Raw genomic sequence first — 17,531 nt, forward strand, 5'->3', positions numbered from 1 at the left:
ACTTGCAAACTGAAGAGTCCCTAGAAAATCTAGACTTGCCAATAAAAACAAAGACAAGTTTAAGAAATTTTCCAAACCTGATACAAGTAGGTATGTTGGATATTAAGTTTGAAATAGACTTTTTTTCATCATTACATAAGGAAATTGCATTTGTACATATAGAGAACACATCACAACATTTGTTCTTTAAAAAACAAAACAAAATTATTCAGAATGCCCCTGAGCCCAAAACCTTCAGACCCACAATGCAGTACCATTAGAGATTGCTCCTATTTAAAAAGGAAAAAAGTTTCAGAAGAGAGCAAACGAAGAGTATGCAACCTAAGCTACCAGATTTATAAAATACATTTAAATAAGCTACCAATGCTCTACTAACCATACAACTGAAAACCATGAACTAACCACTCGACTCTTTCAAACAACCCTATCTCATCCTTGACTTGGTCAGAAGAAGGGAATTCCAATTGACAATCCAAACAGAGCAGTGGCACTGTGTGTTTCCCTGCCCTGGAACACTTTCTTTGCTGTTTCAAAGGTCACGCAGTTGCTTAATTACCATAAAATTTAAACTTTAACTCAGAGACAGGACAGGCTATAACCTGCATTATGGAAATCTGAACACCTATTACTGCAATCTAGAAAACAGCATATTTCCAGAACAAATCCCATCATTTAAAAAATTCAAGAAGCATTATTGTACACTGTAATGTGTGTGTGGGGAAACACTTTTTTGTGCCTTGCATTTTAAAATCCAAGTCAGTGCATCTTGCAGCTTAATTAAATGTCCAACTGTAGTCACTCTGTGTTTCTGCAAGTATATTTTAATACATGTAACATAAACATAAGTAAGCATATACAGAAATTTTTTTGGCTTTTTTTTTTGGGGGGGGGTCACACCTGGCAATGCACAGGGGTTACTCCTGGCTCTGCACTCAGGAATCACCCCTGGCGGTGCTCAGGGGACCATATGGGATGCTGGGAATCGAACCCGGGTCAGTCGAGTGCAAAGCAAACACCCTACCTGCTGTGCTATAGCTCCAGCCCCTAAATACAGAAATTTTTAAAGAACATTCACGGCAGAGCCTGGCAAGCTACCCGTGGCGTATTCGATATGCCAAAAACAGTAACAATAAGTCTCACAATGAGAGACATTACTGGTGCCCGCTCGAACAAATCAATGAGCAACGGAATTCTTGTTAAACTGAAAGTTAATCCAAAGTGGCTCATTAGATTTCTATCTCCCCATTAGTTCTATCCATACAGTTTTGTTTAGGACTGTTCTAACGAGGAAATAGTTCAAAAGACTGAAGTTAATACTTTGCATGCATATGCAATACTTTGAGGCCCTGGGTTTGATCTCTGGTACTGCAGTCTCCTGAGAAGTGAGGCAGGAGTAGCTACCAGTACTGCCAGTAAGTCCCTAAATCTCCACCAAGGGGCTTGGCATAATGGCTTCCACAAAGAAGGGTTTCGAGAAGAAGGGCTGCTCCACCATCAACAAGGTGGTGACCCAAGAATACACCATAACATCCACAAGTGCATCTACAGACTGGGTTTCAAGAATCATGCAACTTGGGCAAAGAGATCTGGAAGTCTGCCATGAAAGAGATGGGTTCCCCAGATGTGTGCACTGATACAAGGCTCAACAAAGCTGTCTGCACCAAAGGAATAAGGAATGTCCCAAACCGAATCCATGTACATTTTGTCCAGAAAGTGTAATGAGGATGAAGATTCTCCAAACTTTAAACATTGGTTATCTATGCAGCTGTCACCACTTTCAAAAATCCATCAATAGTCAATGTGGATGAGAAATGATGATTTAATAAAGTTATAAAAAAAATCATACACAGGCTGGAGTGATAGCACAATGGGTAGGGCATTTGCCTTACATGCAGCCGACCCAGGTTTGATTCCCAGCACCCCATAAAGTATTGGAAATATCTGGATCATTCAGGCTCTGTACTGAGTCTCCTTCCCCTACTTATGGAATGGCATAGGTGTGTCACCCCTCCTGTGACAAAAGCAGTTAATTCTACCCATTCATTTCAGGGATAGTCTCCAAATTTCTCACAATACCTAACTACAATAGATAAGAAGTAAGCATCTAAAACTGCATGACATAGGCCAAAGAGATAATTCATCTGGTGGGGCATTTGCCTTGTATAGAGCCAGTCTGGGTTCTATTCCCAGCATCCCCTATGGTCCCCCAAGTCTGCCAGCAGTGATCCCTGATGGCAGAGCCAGTAACAAGGCCTGAGCACAGCTGGCTGTGATGCAAAAAACCAAAAATATAAAAGCAAAACAAGGGCCAGAGAGATAGTTCAGAGGATAGGGTGTTCGTCTTGCATACAGTCAACCTGGGTTCAATCACTGGCATCCCATACTGTACCCCCAAGTATTGCCAGGAGTAATTCCTGAGTACAGAACCAGGAATAACTCCTGAGCATCACCAGGTTTGGCCCAAAAGCAAATCAAAATAAGCAAAACAAAATTACATGCCATGCTATATTACACCATGTTGTTTTTCACAAAACACCAATTAACAATTCTTGTAGAAGAAAATATTTGTTCGTGTGCATATACAACTTTTTCATCTTACCTGAGAAATAAAGCATTATCAGGTTGCCTAAGAAAAGGTAAGATAGTAAAATCAGCACAGAATGAACCAAAGCTGACAACACACAGGGTACTGAATTCAGCTGAACTTGACTTTTCCACAGAAAGGAATCTAAAATAAGTGGGGACTCCTGCTTTCATTTCTAATATGCTATCATTCTTCAATAATTCTTATACCTTCTGCCCCAATTTTTCCTTCCAGTAAAACAGGGGCCAGAAATTAGGTGCTTATACCTTGGTTTGCTCCCCAACCACACTTAAGTCCCCTGAGAACTGCCTGTAGTGATCCCTGAGCATACAGCCAGGAGTATGCCCTAAGCATTGCGATGTGAGGAGGAGGAAGAGGGTGTGGAAATGAGGAGGAAGAGGCAAAAGAGGAGTGATGCTACTGGGCCAAAGAGATCATACAGAGGCTAAGGCCAACTGACCCTGGTTCGATCCCAGAACTGCCCCCAGAAGTGATCCCTGAGCACAAGGCCAGGCATAACCCTATGCATCTCTGGATGTGATCAAGCCCCTCTGCGAAATTAATTGAATTTTTTAAAAAGATGTAAGGACCAGGGGCTGGAGCAACAGCACAGCGGGTAGGACATTTGCCTTGCATGCAGCTGACCCGAGTTCGATTCCCAGCATCCCATATGGTCCCCTGAGCACCGCCAGGAGTAATTTCTGAGTGCAAAGCCAGGAGTAACCCCCGTTGCATCACCGGGTGTGACCCAAAAAGCAAAAAAAAAAAAAAAAAAGATTCCTGAACACATCTGGGTGTGCCTCGCTCTTCTCAAAAAAGGTATAAAGAAGCTATTTAAGCTACATAATTTATACATATAAACAAAATATAACTGGTGGATAAAGCAAAAAAAAAATCCAGGAGGTCTCAGACAAGTATTAAATTAGCAGCCGGAGATTTAAGTCAGCAGGAGAGCACCTGTCTTGCTTGTGGGAGGCCTGGCTCCAATCCCCAAAACCACAAAAAGTAATAATAATAATAATTAACTTGCATCTTTAAAACACCACTTTGTGGGCCAGGGAGATAGTTCAAAGGGGTGGAATGTATGCTTTGCATGTGGGAGGCCCAGGTTTGATCCCCAGCACCACACAGCCCTTCTAAAGCTCCACCAGAAATGGTACCCAAACACAGAACACCACTGAGTGTCACCTCTCCACATTATCAATAATAATGATAACAACAATAAAAACATATATACTCACTGTGTCACATTATTGAAAAACATTTACTAAATTCCCACCATATACCACTATTTTCCAGATCAACAGAAACAGAAAAATAAGAGCCACTCCTTGTCTTCCAAAGCTCTGAGTAGGGGCCCAGTGGATAAAGTGTGAAAAGTGTCTTTCCTGCAAGCCTGAAGCCAGAGAGGCCTGAAGTTAATCCCAGCAGAGTATGTGCCCAAGCACAGTTCCTGCAGTTCTACTGTTTGGGATCTCCAGCACCACGACAAAGGGTGCAATCTCTCGCACAAATCAAGCATGGGGAAATGGGAGCACTGCAACTAAATGTGTGTGACTTCCAGTCATCACAACAACAATAAAGGAAAGGGCATATATTTACATAATAGCAAATGAAAGTTGGTGCTGGAGCAATAGTACAATGGATAAGGCACTTGGCTTGCACACGGCTGACCCAGGTTTGATCCCTGGCACCCAATACAGTCCTGAGTCCACCAGGAGTGATCACAAAGCCAGGATAAGTCCTAAGCACAGTCAGGTGTGGCCCAAAAAATAATGAAAGTTCACTGTATCACCATCACTGGCATCCCATTGTTCATTGATTTGCTCAAGCGGGTACCAGTAACAGTTTCCATTGTGAGACTTGTTTGTTACTGTTTTGGGCATATCAAATACACCATATGTAGCTTGCCAGGCTCTGCTGTGCGGGCGAGATACTCTTGGTAGCTTGCTGGGCTCTCCGAGAGGGGCGGAGGAATCGAACCCAGGTCAGCTGTGAGCAAGAAAAACGCCCTATGCGATAGCACAGCAGGTATGGCATTTGCCTTGCACACAGCCGACCCGGGTTCAATTCCCAGCATCCCATATGGTCCCCTGAGCACTGCCACGAGTAATTCCTGAGTGCAGAGCCAGGAGTAACCCCTGTGCATCACCGGGTGTGACACCCCCCCCCAAAAAAAAGCTAAATGAAAGTTACTTCCAAAAAAAAAAAAACATCAGGCTAGTGTGAGACATGCAAAATATTAAGAATACCTTGTAAGATAACTGCAGGGGTCAGAAAACTGCTTCCTTATAAGGGTCACATATATCTTACAGGCAAAAGGCAAAATCTAGGCTACTGTGTAGGTACTTATATAAATGTAAATGTTGTGGGCTGAGAAATGACCAAGTAAGTCATTTTTCTATCTCATCCCTTTATTTCTACAAAAAGAATTTATTTTCTGAACAGGCCTCGAAATATTTTCCCCAAACTTCTGACCAAAATCACAAACTGAGCTATTTTTTCCTTTTTTAAATATTGTTAAAGTATATTTAAATATAAACTTATATAAATATAACATGTATTATTATAAAATTAGTGTTATCATAGCATCTCTTTCATACCATCAGTTCTAGAAGATTATAAATAAATTCATCACTGATTCCAAAACCTGCAAATAGTACTGTACTATGTGTCAGGCACCAGACAAGCAGGGAAGAGAACTAACTAGGCATCCCTGATGCTTCCCTGATGCTTGTACTTGTGCTCTGTCAATGTGCTATTTCACTTGAAGAACCCTCTCCTCGCCTGACAAGAATGGCTGCTTTACTGGGACATGGTGTGAAAGATTTATGAGATGTGACTCACGTACGTGTGACATGTCTGTACCTTGTCTTTTCTCTGTCTCTAGCTTTGTCTCCCAGCCTATCTGCTGCAATCCTTCCAGTCTAATGTCTAAGCAGTTCTTCCGGCCCAAACCCTCCCAATTTATTTCCTGTCTACTTCCTATTTTCCCTGCCCTGCGTGGAAAATGTTAACATACAGCTTTCCCGGTAACTGACCAATGCCTTGGCCCTGCTGGCCCTCTTACACTCTCTCAGTAGGCAAAGCAGCAGTCACACCAATCCTCTAAGAAGTGTGGGCCAAGAAAGCAAAAAAACACTAATAAAAGGGCTTTTTTTTCAGATCAGAGCAATAGGATAATGCTTCCCTTGGATGATTCCAACCCAGGTTCCATCTGCGGCACCCCATATTGTCCCCTGAGCTCCACAAGAATTCCTGAGCACAGAGCCAGCAGTAATCCCTGAGCACTGCTCAGTGTGGAAAATAAAAATCCTTTTTTCTTGGGTCAAAGAGATAATATACTGAGCGCATGACTTCCATATTAGACACTCATATTTGATTTCTAATACCTGCAATGTCCTTGTTCATTTCCCTACCCGCCAAACACCCCCCACTCTCACCCTTGCAAGGTGCAGACTCAAAACAAAACATATCAAAAGACTACTTTCTTAATATTTATTAATTTTTTCTTTTTTTTTGCTTTTTGGGTCACACCCAGCGATGCTCAGGGGTTACTCCTGGCTCTGCACTCAGGAATTACTCCTGGCGGTGCTTGGGGGACCATATGGGATGCCGGGGATCGAACCCAGGTCGGCCACGTGCAAGGCAAACGCCCTACCCACTGTGCTATCGCTCTGGCCCCATATTTATTAAATTTTTTATCAACTTACTAATCTTTTTAACATTTATTTTATCTTTTTTGCTTCAATTTCCTGAAAAAGAAAGTGGGGATTCTGAATTATTTTAAGGAGTACAAAGAACCATGCAAAGAGTCCAGGAAATGCTTAACATTAAACATGTTTAGTCAACAGGTCATGTCATTACCCTAGATCTAAAATTTTGTAACAGGGGCTGGAGAGATAGCACAGCGGGTAGGGCGTTTGCCTTGCACGCGGCCGACCCGGGTTCAAATCCCAGCATTCCATATGGTCCCCTGAGCACGGCCAGGGGTAATTCCTGAGTGCAGAGCCAGGAGTAACCCCTGTGCATCGCCAGGTGTGACCCAAAAAGCAAAAATAAATAAATAAATTAATTAAATAAATAATAAATAATAAATAAAAAATAAAAATAAATAAAATTTTGTAACAAACAAATATTTCATATTAATAAATAAAATCTAATTTTAAGTCCCCTGATTATCAACAGGGATGATCCGTGAGCACAGAGTGAAGAGTAAGCCATAAGCACCTCAGATGAGGCCCAAACTATTAAAAACAAAACAAAAAAAAACCACAAATGTTCCACAACATTTACTGATCACTAACTCAAAATTGCATTTTGCCCACAAACCATTATTTTTAATTCACAGCATACAGCTTTTTTATTACTCAAATTCTGAGGAAATAAATTAATGAACCTTTACTTGCTTATGTAAGTCCTCACTTTAAACAGATTCAAACTGTCCATTTAAAACCTGTTCATTCATATCAAGATTCTGAGCAATTTAAACATTAACTTGTATGGACAGGGGTTGGAGAGACAGCTCAACATCTGGAGTGCAAGCTCTGCATCATAAGCTGTAAGTTCTATTTCCAGCACCAAACGGTACCCTGAATACCACCAGCTGTGAGCACCACAAGGTACTGCCCAAGTCCCCTTACCCCCATAAAAGCAATAATAGAATAAAAACTGTGGGATAGTCATACAAGAACTGTACAGGAAAAAAAAAAAAGAATTAGTTACTACTCTAAGTAACAACATGGAAAAACTCAGGAGATACAATACTAAAGAAACAAGCCAGAGGAAAGAACATGATGACTTCATTTATGAGAAATTCACAAACAGACAACACCAATCAATAACAGAATCCAGAGTTGTTTAACTTGGGGCAAGTAAGAACAGCAAAAAGGAATGACTCCTGACTGCTAAAAGTTCATGCTATTATTTTTCTTGATTTGGGGGTAGTTTTATATTTATATCTACTATGTAACTAAGAATTCACTAAGCTACACAGTAATTAGCTAAACTTTTTTTTGTATGTAAGTTACTCTTCCACTTAAAAGTTTACTTAAAACTGGAGCGAGCTCAACCAGCTAACCCAGGTTTAGCCCTGGAACCACATGCTTCCTCAAGCACCTCCGGGATTAGGGTTGGAAAAAGACTACAAGCACCACCAGGTGTGGTTCAAAATCAAAACAGCAAAATCAAAATCAAATCCCCGAAAGAAGAAAAGTAAAAAGAGATCAAACATAATTCTGAAATGGTCAAACTCAGAATCAAGAATTTAAATTAAAGGGGCTGGAGAAATAGCACAGCAGGTAGGGAGTTTGCTTTGCACACAGCCGACCCAGGCTCAATTCCCAGCATCCCATACAGTCCTGAGTGAAGAGCCAGGAGTAACCCCTGTGCATCGCTGCCAAAAAGCAAAATAAGGGGCTGGAGCAATAGCACAGCGGGTAGGGTGTTTGCCTTGCACGTGGCCGACCCGGGTTCAATTCCCAGCATCCTATATGGTCCCCTGAGCACCGCCAAGGGTGAGTCCTGAGTGCAGGGCCAGGAGTAACCCCTGTGCATCGCCGGATGTGACCCAAAAACCAAAAAGTAAAAAATAAAAAAAATAAAAAATAAATAAAAAACAAAAAGCAAAATAAATAAAAAATAAAAGAATTTAAATTAAAACAAGACACAAATCTTAGAGTAGTAAAAACTAAAACAACGTATATTTGCCCTGGTAGAATATAAACCAATCCAAGAATAAAGTGTGCATACAAGGGCTAGGAAGAGAACTCAAAGGCTGGTGTGTATGCTTTACATCTGAGAGTCCTGGTTCATCTCAGGACCACTCCACAAAGGAGTGGCCCCTAAGCACTAGACCAACAGTGGCTCTCAGGCACCTTCAGGTGTGACCCCAAAAGGAAAATAAACATGTTCTAGAGGGGCTGAAGCGATAGCACAGCGGGTGGGGCGTTTGCCTTGCACACGGCCAACCCAGGTTCGATTTCCAGCATCCCATATAGTCCCCTAAGCACCACCAGGAGCAATTCCTGTGTGCAAAACCAGGAGTAACCCCTGTGTATCGTCGGGTGCAACCCCCCCCAAAAAAAAAATTAGCTAGACAGTCCAATGAGCTGACACATGCCTTGTTTGCAGGAGGCCCAAGTTTGGTTCTAGGCACTGTAACCCCTGCCCCCAGGAATACCAGGTGTGACCCAAAAATGAACAAAGGTAAGGATGAAAAGAGGAGAGAAGAAAGGAGAATACCTTCAGAGTATACTCTTGTTGATTTCGTTTTTTGGAATACACCTAGTGATGCTCAGGAATTACTCCTGGCAGTACTCAGGAGACCATATGGAATACCAGAAATCGAACCTGGGCTGGCCGCAAGAAAGGAAAAAGTCCTACCTTTTATACTATCGCTCCAGACCCCAAGGACACTCTCTAAGAACACCTCTTAAGGAAATAATCAAGTGTTTGATCCTATGTGCAAATGGTTCTATTAGAGCATTGCCTATAAGAGCAAAAACTGGCAAAAAGGTAAATAACATACTGCTAAGATTACTATTAAATAAACTGCCCCATGAACATTATAAAGCTATAAAAAGTAATGTGTAGGGCTGAGGTGAAGGCCCAACGGGCTGAACACATGTTTTTCCTGCAGGAGTCAGGATTAGCACTTCACCAGGTGTGCACCCACATCAACAAAACTAGGGGCTAGGGCTGTAGTTTATCAGTAGGGCACTTGTATAAAGGTCTAGTTTCAATCCACAGCAATGCAAAAAAGAAAAAAGGGGGGAAAATCAATGTGGCCAACACAAGAGATAGTTCAAAGGGCTGGAGTGCATGTTTGGCATGCAGGATGCCCCACATCAGATATCCTCCCTTAAGCATCACCACACGTAGTTCCTCTGGCCCCAGCACCACATTGCTGGACCCAAGCACTGCCCAGTCTTTACAACTAAGACAAGCACAACTGGGAATAGGCCTCCTGCCATTAAAAAAAGAGAGAGGGAGAGAGAGAAATGTGGCAAACAGGTTTTGGTTGGGGGGGGGGCGCTACTGTTTTTGGTTTTTAGACATCTGGCAGTGCTCAGGCACTACTCCTAGCTTGTTGCTCTAAGTCTGGCTTGTTGTTCTAAGTGTTTTGGGGGTCATATGGTGCTGAAGATTGAACCCAGGCCTCTTGAATGCAAAGCATGTGCTCCAGCCTGTTAACCTATCTCTCTGTCCCCACTGTAAATCTGTATTTCTTAACACTGAAAAGATGTTTATAATATGATAAAAGTGAGGGGAGAAAGCAGATTAAAAATGAAACATTTTAGGGGGCTGGGGCTATAATAGAACAGCAGGTATGCTGCTTTCCTTATTATAGTGCAAATACAATAAAAATACAATGTATTATAGCATAAATAAGACACTTTTTAAAAATGAAAGGAAAAAATGTTCAAATTTTTTTTAACTTGCTCTTGGCTCTGTGCTCAGGAATTACTCCAGGCTCTGTGCTCAACAGACCGTGTAGTATGCTAGGGATTGAACCTAGGTCAGCTGTATGAAATACAGGTGCCATACCCACCAATTATCTCTCCAACCCCATTTCTCCCAATTAAAAAAGAAAATAAAAAGATCTGAAGAGAAAGGTGGAAAGGAAATTTACTTAAATAGTAAATGAGTGTTTGTGTTTGGATATTACATCTAGCACTGTAGCACTGTGGCACTGTCGTCCCGTTGTTCATCAATTTGCTTGAGCGGGCACCAGTAAATCTCCATTGTGAGGCTTGTTGTTACTGTTTTTGGCATATCGAATACGTCACGGGGAGCTTGCCAGGCTCTGCCGTGCAGGTGGGATACTCTGGGTAGCTTGCCGGGCTCTCCGAGAGGGAGGGAGGAATCGAACCCGGGTTAGCTTCAGTCCATTACATCTAAGGAAAGATTAACTTTTGTACCCTTTTTTCATTCTGTATATATTACTTTTATAATATGGGGAAACTTATTTGTTTTTTCTTTTGTTTTTGGGCCACACCTGGCAGTGCTCAGGGCCTACTCCTAGCTCTATGCCTGAGGGATGACTTCTAGCAGGCGCAAAGGAATACACAGTGTACTGGAAACGGAACTTGGGTCAGCTCCGTGCAAGGAAACGCCATCCCCACTGTATTATCACTCTGTCCTCAATATGAAAAAGCTATTTCAAAATCATTTACATGTGCCTTAAGAGATACCTCAAAAGACAAAATGCTTGCTCTACATACGAAAGGCCCAGGTTAGATCCTTTGATGACCACTGGAAGTGACCCGCCCAAGCACAGAGTCAGCAGCAGTTCTTGAGCATCACCAACCAAGGCCCCATTTTTTAAAAGATAATCATTAACATATTGCAACAGATATTTATACTATCTTACCCTTAATGAATTACCCATGAAAATTTATCTTGGTCTAGGATCTGTAACACTAAAACCACTGAATCTGAACCAACAATACAATCAACAACAAGAAATTTGTTCTGGTTAAGTGTTCCATTCCTCTGTACGGCAAAAGTGAGAGAGTATACTCATAACTCTGATTATAAAATTTTGTAATTATTCTAGCACCTGTTCAGCTTTGCCAATGAACACCACACATGTGACATGCTAAAATCCAGGCAGGATTTAACAAGTAAGGTATATCAAACACAGGCACTGTTATTGTCAAGGTTTCTAGGTGTGGTTGCAGCTCTAGAATAATAAGATCATTTACATCTCTCTGAGTCAGTCACCCATAACACTGTCTGTCTCTCCTGCTTGATCAGACGGGCAGGTACTGTACACATAGCACAGATCTGAGCAGATTAAAAAAAAAAAAAGAGGAGATATTAGGTGTGATAATTCAGAGATTCCAAATCTTTTTCTCTTATAAAAGGAGAAAAAAAAAAACTATTACCCCAAATAAATACACATCTACAAAGGTTAAAACAGCTTCTGAATCAAATCATAAATTTCAAGAATGTAGTCCCTGACCATTCTATTTACACACTTTTCCAGATTTTTCTAACTTGCCTTACCTGTTTACATCTGTGTGTATATGTAAGAGCATGTGATACTTTCCTTCCCACACCACAGGTTACCAAGCAAATTAATTAAGATTCTCAGAAGTTCCAAACCTGAAGACATCACAAAAACTTCATACCAAATACCCTAGAATTTCTAGAATTCCAGTATAGTTCATCAAAATTTTCAGCAAATATGAAATGCTACAGTAATACTAAATAAATATTTCTTCCTTCTTTTTTTTCTTTTCGGATCACACCCAGTTACTCCTGGTTCTGCACTCAGGAATTAGCCCTGATGGTGCTCAGGAACTATATGGAATGCCAGGGATCAAAGCCAGGTCAGCTGCGTGCAAGGCAAACGCCGTACCCTCTGTACTATCACTCAAACCCCTAAATAAACATTTCTGTCTGACTACTCTGTTTATCAAAAAAGGTTGTTCGAGACAATGAATTAAATAATTTTGGAACTAGAGACACTAACTGGGTAAGCTTTACATGCAGCTAACCTGTGTTTGATACTTGCAACGCATAGGATCCCCCAAATATCACAAGGAGCAATCTCTGAGGCACAGAACTAGGAGAAAGCCCTGAACAAAGCTGGGTGTGACCCAAAAGACAACAATGATGTTGATATCATTATTGCTATTACCCCTTCTACTGTAAGTAAATAAATTATACTAAAGTAATATAAACTTCAAGCCAGAGAGCCGGGAATGTGATACAGCACTTGCCTTGCATATGTGAGGCTCTGAGTTCATCCAGCACTTTGTCATGCCCTGAACACCTCTGGGTGTGGCCCATCCCACTCCCCACCTCACCCCCGACAAAAAAAGGAAAGAAGCCAATTTCAACCAGAATTACAAATTTTAATAAGTACTTCTTAAGGGGTATTGGTTCTTTTCACTTACTAACTTGTCCTATAAGTAATAAAAATGATCAATAAAGTATTTGAAGTAATTTTCTTTCCGTTTTTTCCCTCTACTCCATATTTTTTTTTTGTAGAAATGGGGATAGTCAGTAAATAAAAGTATTACATACTCTTTAGGAGAAAAATAATACTGCTCTACACTAAACTTCTTAAGCCTATTTCGAAGTCCCACTCATTCCTGGCAGGCATGGAGGATCACGTGATATGCTAGGAATCGAACCCTGGTTGGCCGTATGCAATGCAAGCACCCTACCTGGTAGACTCTCACTCCAGCACTAAATCTCTAAACTTCTAAGTCTTTAAATTTTAAGTCTCTCATTGGCTTTCCCCAGAGAACACAGAAAGGTCAAAAGTATTTTGTTTGAGGAAATATGAAAAGGGCAATATTCCCCATTCTGGGAGTCTGTCAGCATCTCAACTTGTGATAAGTAAGTCCTTTTTTTTAAACTTTCTTTCACTTTCTTTTACCCTACCCTCTGAAGAAGCCCTTATTTAATCTCTTTACTCTTTCCCTTTCTTGTTCTTTAGCTATTGTCCTTTTTCTCTTTCTCTCCTTTCCTTCCTTCTCATATTCCCTAGAAAGAGCTGGAGTCAGAGATATGTAGTACAGGAATTGGGGCACTTGCCTTGGACACAGCCAACCTGAGTTCAATCCCCAGCATCCCATACAGTCTCCTAAGCACAGAAAGGAGTCATCCCTGAGCACAGCTGGGTGTGCCAATGCCCACCACCCCCCACCACCAAAAAAAAAGAACCTACGAAAAGGATCTGATACAGGAAATAAAGAATATGCATTTTAAGAGTTAATATGAACATCATGTGGGTTATTGTATCAACCCCAATTTTTACTTTCTAATACCTTAAGCCATACATAAGTCGGAGCTATTATCAAAAACTTCAGCCACCTCAATTCTGAAACCTGACTTTCCAGAACTAAGACTGGAGTCATGGCCAAATTTTTCTCAAGTTTGTACAGTACAAGTTGCTGCAAAGAGATGGTGCAAGTGAGGAGGACCTCTGGGTTCCCTCCAAAACCCAAGGTATCAGTTATTTCATAAACCAACAGGAGAAAACTACTTACAGTTTCTCATGTTCAAGCAAGTACCAATAACCAAATTTAACTGCCATGGTGATCATCAGAAGTTTTCCAAACAACTTCCATAATACGTCTAAAAGAATGTATCACCATGTTTTACACTTCAAGAAACACTCAATGATGTTTGCCCTAGAGAGAGAACAGGACCAGGGCCAGGAATATAGATCAAAGTAGTGAAACACATGCTTAGCGTCTGTGAGGCCCTAAGTCTGATTCCTAGTACCACATTCTACACACCCAGCATTATTAGATATTAGATATGCCAAAAAAATTAAGATGAGAAAGACAGAACTCAATAGATCTATGGGTGATGTCTACTGGACTGAAAGCACTGTCAAGGTGGTCAAATAACACTGTTCCACAAGGTTCAGAGGTATTTGTAATAAATTTCTCCTTAAGTCTGAGGCCAATCAAAACTGAGTAAGATATCTTCAGCTAGAGCACACTAGACATGCAAGATACCCATGTTCAACCCTAGCACCACACTGTTTCCTGAGTACCACCACTTTAGCACTGGTTGGGAGCAGCTTATGCACCAGCCAACTGTAGCGCAAAACCCAACCAACCAAAAAATAATAATAAAAAAAAAAAGGGCCTTAGTTCTGTTCATTGTTCTGAATGCTTCTATTTACTCAATTGCCTTTAATTCTGAGTCAGAGTGAAATCTAGAAAAATTGTTAGTCCAAGTAAGCTATGATTTGGTAATATCGAAAATCATTTGGCAATATCAAAATCGTTATCAAGGGGCTGGAGCGATAGCACAGCAGGTAGGGCGTTTGCCTTGCACGCGGCCGACCCGGGTTCAATTCCCAGCATCCCATATGGTCCCCTGAGCACCGCCAGGGGTGATTATTATCGAAAAGGCATATTATCAGGGCCAGAGCGGTAGTACCGCAAGTAGGGTGTCTCCTTGCACGCAGCCAACCCAGGTTCAATTTCTAGCATCCCATATGGTCCCCCAAGCACAGCCAAGAGAAACTCCTGAGTGCAGAGCAAGGAGTAACCACCCTGAACATTGTCAAGTGTGACCCAAAAAACACAAAAAAAGGTGGGGTGAATATTATCTATATGCCTTAGTCTGAAAAATCTTGGTACTAAAAATTAAAAATAACCAAAAGTTTTCAAATCTACCAGCCCAATTAATCTATAATAAATCTCTGAAGCTGATGACTAAATATAGAGGGTAGGGTCTTTGCCTTGCATGCAGCCAACCTCGTTTCAATCCCTGGCATCTCATATGGTCCCTTTAGCACTGTAAGGATTGATCCTTGAGTGCAAAGACGAAGTAAGCCTTAAACTCTGACAGTGTTTTATTCATATTTTCACTACAAATAAAAATTTACATTAAAAATAAATCTTAAATTTATATTTAAAATAAATATTTTTAAATCAGTGTTTTAAAAGTTTTATCCTGGGTCCAGAGCGACAGTACAGCAGGAAGGAGGAAGGGCATTTGCCTTGCATACAGCCGACCCAGGTTCAATCCCTGGGATCCCACATGCTCCCCTGCATACTACCAGGAGTAATTCCTGAGTGCAGAGCCAGGAGTAACCCCTGAGCATCACAAGGTGAGACCTCCATCCCCCAAAAAACTAAAGTTTTATCTTTAGGGAAAAAATGAAACAAATACTATTTTTTGTCCTTAGAAAAGTTTTTTGTTGGTGGTGCTAAGAGTGTTTTCGGTCTTATTTGTGATTTGTTTTATTTCGTTTTGTTTTGTTCTTGCTCTTTTGAGTCACAACCAGAAGTATTCAGGGGTTACTTATAGCTCTGCATTCAGGAATTACTTCTGGCAGTGCTCGGGGACCAAATGGGATACAGGGGATCAAAGGCAGGATGGCCACATGGAAGGTAAGTGCCCTTCCTGCTGTACTACCACACAAGCCCCAATAGCAAAACGTTTTGGTTATCCTTGATCCTGATAAAGATGACAAAGGAAATGGAGGACAGACCGTAGATGAAAAAGAAAACATAGAAAATAAGTTCAAAAGTTGCCAACTTGGAGCAGGGAAAATAGCTCTGCATACAAGAGACACTAAAGTCAATCGCTGGCACTCCATGGCTCCAGAGCAGTGCCCTGAAGTGGCCCTGGAGGTGCCCAGCCCCACTATGCACAAGAAGCACTTCAGTGCCAAGCCCAAGCTCTGTACCATCAGGCCCACTCAGCCAGGTTGCATGCCACCGGGAGGGCCCCCAACGCTCTCTGAGCACTGCTTTTCCACACAAACAAACAAAACCCTTAAGATTACAAATTTGATGGGCCAGAGAGATAGTACAGCAGGTAAAGGATAGAGTGCTTGCCCTACGTGACACGAGACTGGTTCAATCCTCAGAATTCCATATGGGTGCCTGAATGCTGCCAGGAGTGATTCCTGAGTGCAGAGCTAGAAGTAACCTTGATTATCACCAGGTGTGGCGCAAAAACAAATACAAACTTCATTAAGTATAAAAATACTTTCACACAGACTTACTAATACAGATGGCTTTGCTAATGATTCTACAAAATCATTAAGCTTGCAAAACTTCATGGCTAACACAGGAAAATGAGGAGAAAAACCACTAAATGCATATTTTTTGTTTTATTTTTGGGTCACACCTGGCGATGCTCTGAGCTTACTCCTGGCTCTGTACTTGGGAATTAATCCTGGTGGTGTTCGGAGACCATATGGAGTGCCGGGAACTGAACCCAGGTTGGTCACCTATAAGGCAAGTGCCCTACCTGCTGTTTTATCTCTCCAGCCCCCTAATGCAGGCTTGATCCCCAGGTTCCATCCCTGGGTTCAATCCCCTAGATCCCACAAGGTCCCCCAAGCACTGCCAGGAATAATTCCTGAGTGCAGAACCCGGAGTAACCCCTGAGCATCGCTCGGTGTGACCCAAAAAGCAAAAAATTTTAAAAAAAATTTTTAAACGTGGCCCATATTCTGAAATCATACTTACTGGATAATGGTATTGCAAACACAATATTGTAGGAATAAAATATTTAGGCTTTTTAAAATAGCTACAACCCCATGTAAATCATTGACATAAAGAGAGGGGTTTGGGGCCGGAACGATAGCACAGTGGGTAGGGCGTTTGCCTTGCACGCGGCCGACCCAGGTTCGATTCCCGGCATCCCATATGGTCCCCCAAGCACCGCCAGGAGTAATTCCTGAGTGCAAAGCCAGGAGTAACCCCTGAGCATAGCTGGCTGTGACCCAAAAAGCAAAAAAAAAAAGAGAGGGGTTTGGCAGGGTGATACCATTTCACCAAAACTCTTCAGTGCCACCCTTGAGAACGTCATGCAACGACTGGAATGAGAAGGAATGGGAGTGAAGACAGACAGTCGGCAACTACACACCTCCGCTTCAGTGATGACATCGTTCTCATAACACCAAACATTAGCCAAGTGGCACAAATGCTGGCCCGACTTTGACCGAGCGTGTGGAAAGGTTGAACTGCAGCTGAATTTCAGCAAAACGATGTTCATGAAAAACGAACTAGTCCCTGACATTTCATTTGCTCTCAACGAACGAACATCTCCGAATGCAGCAGCTATGTGTACTCAACATCAGGAACAACTTGGCGCCAGAACTGTGAAGGAGGAAGAGAGCAGCATGAACGCCTTCAAGAGCATTGAAGAAGTGGTTAAGAGGACAAAGAACCTCTGGCTCCAGGTACATCCTTTCGACTCCACCATTCTTCCTGCATTAACATACGCCTCAGACCTGGGCCCTACGCAAACAGGATGAGAACACTATTAGGGTCTCCCAAAGAGGAATCGAAAGAGCTATGCTAGGAGTATCACGTTTCACTCAAGTGAGAGAAGGAATCCAGAATTCCGACCTCTGTCGAAGGTCAAGAATCAGGGACGACGCTATCTCGTTTGCCAAGGCATCAATAATCAGATGGGCCGGAACGCAATGCAATTCAGAGACGACCGC

General features: G+C 41.9%; 1 protein-coding gene and 1 pseudogene across 2 annotated transcripts in view; one reads left to right on the forward strand and one right to left on the reverse strand.

Moving 5' to 3' along the window:
• Window positions 1-17,531, reverse strand: part of DIP2B (disco interacting protein 2 homolog B) — a 248,270-nt gene that overhangs the window by 197,765 nt on the left and 32,974 nt on the right. The window lies entirely within an intron of this gene.
• Window positions 1,449-1,815, forward strand: LOC105943187 (60S ribosomal protein L31-like; annotated as a pseudogene).

This window comes from Sorex araneus, chromosome 2, assembly GCF_027595985.1.
Source record: "Sorex araneus isolate mSorAra2 chromosome 2, mSorAra2.pri, whole genome shotgun sequence".
NCBI lineage: Eukaryota > Metazoa > Chordata > Mammalia > Eulipotyphla > Soricidae > Sorex > Sorex araneus.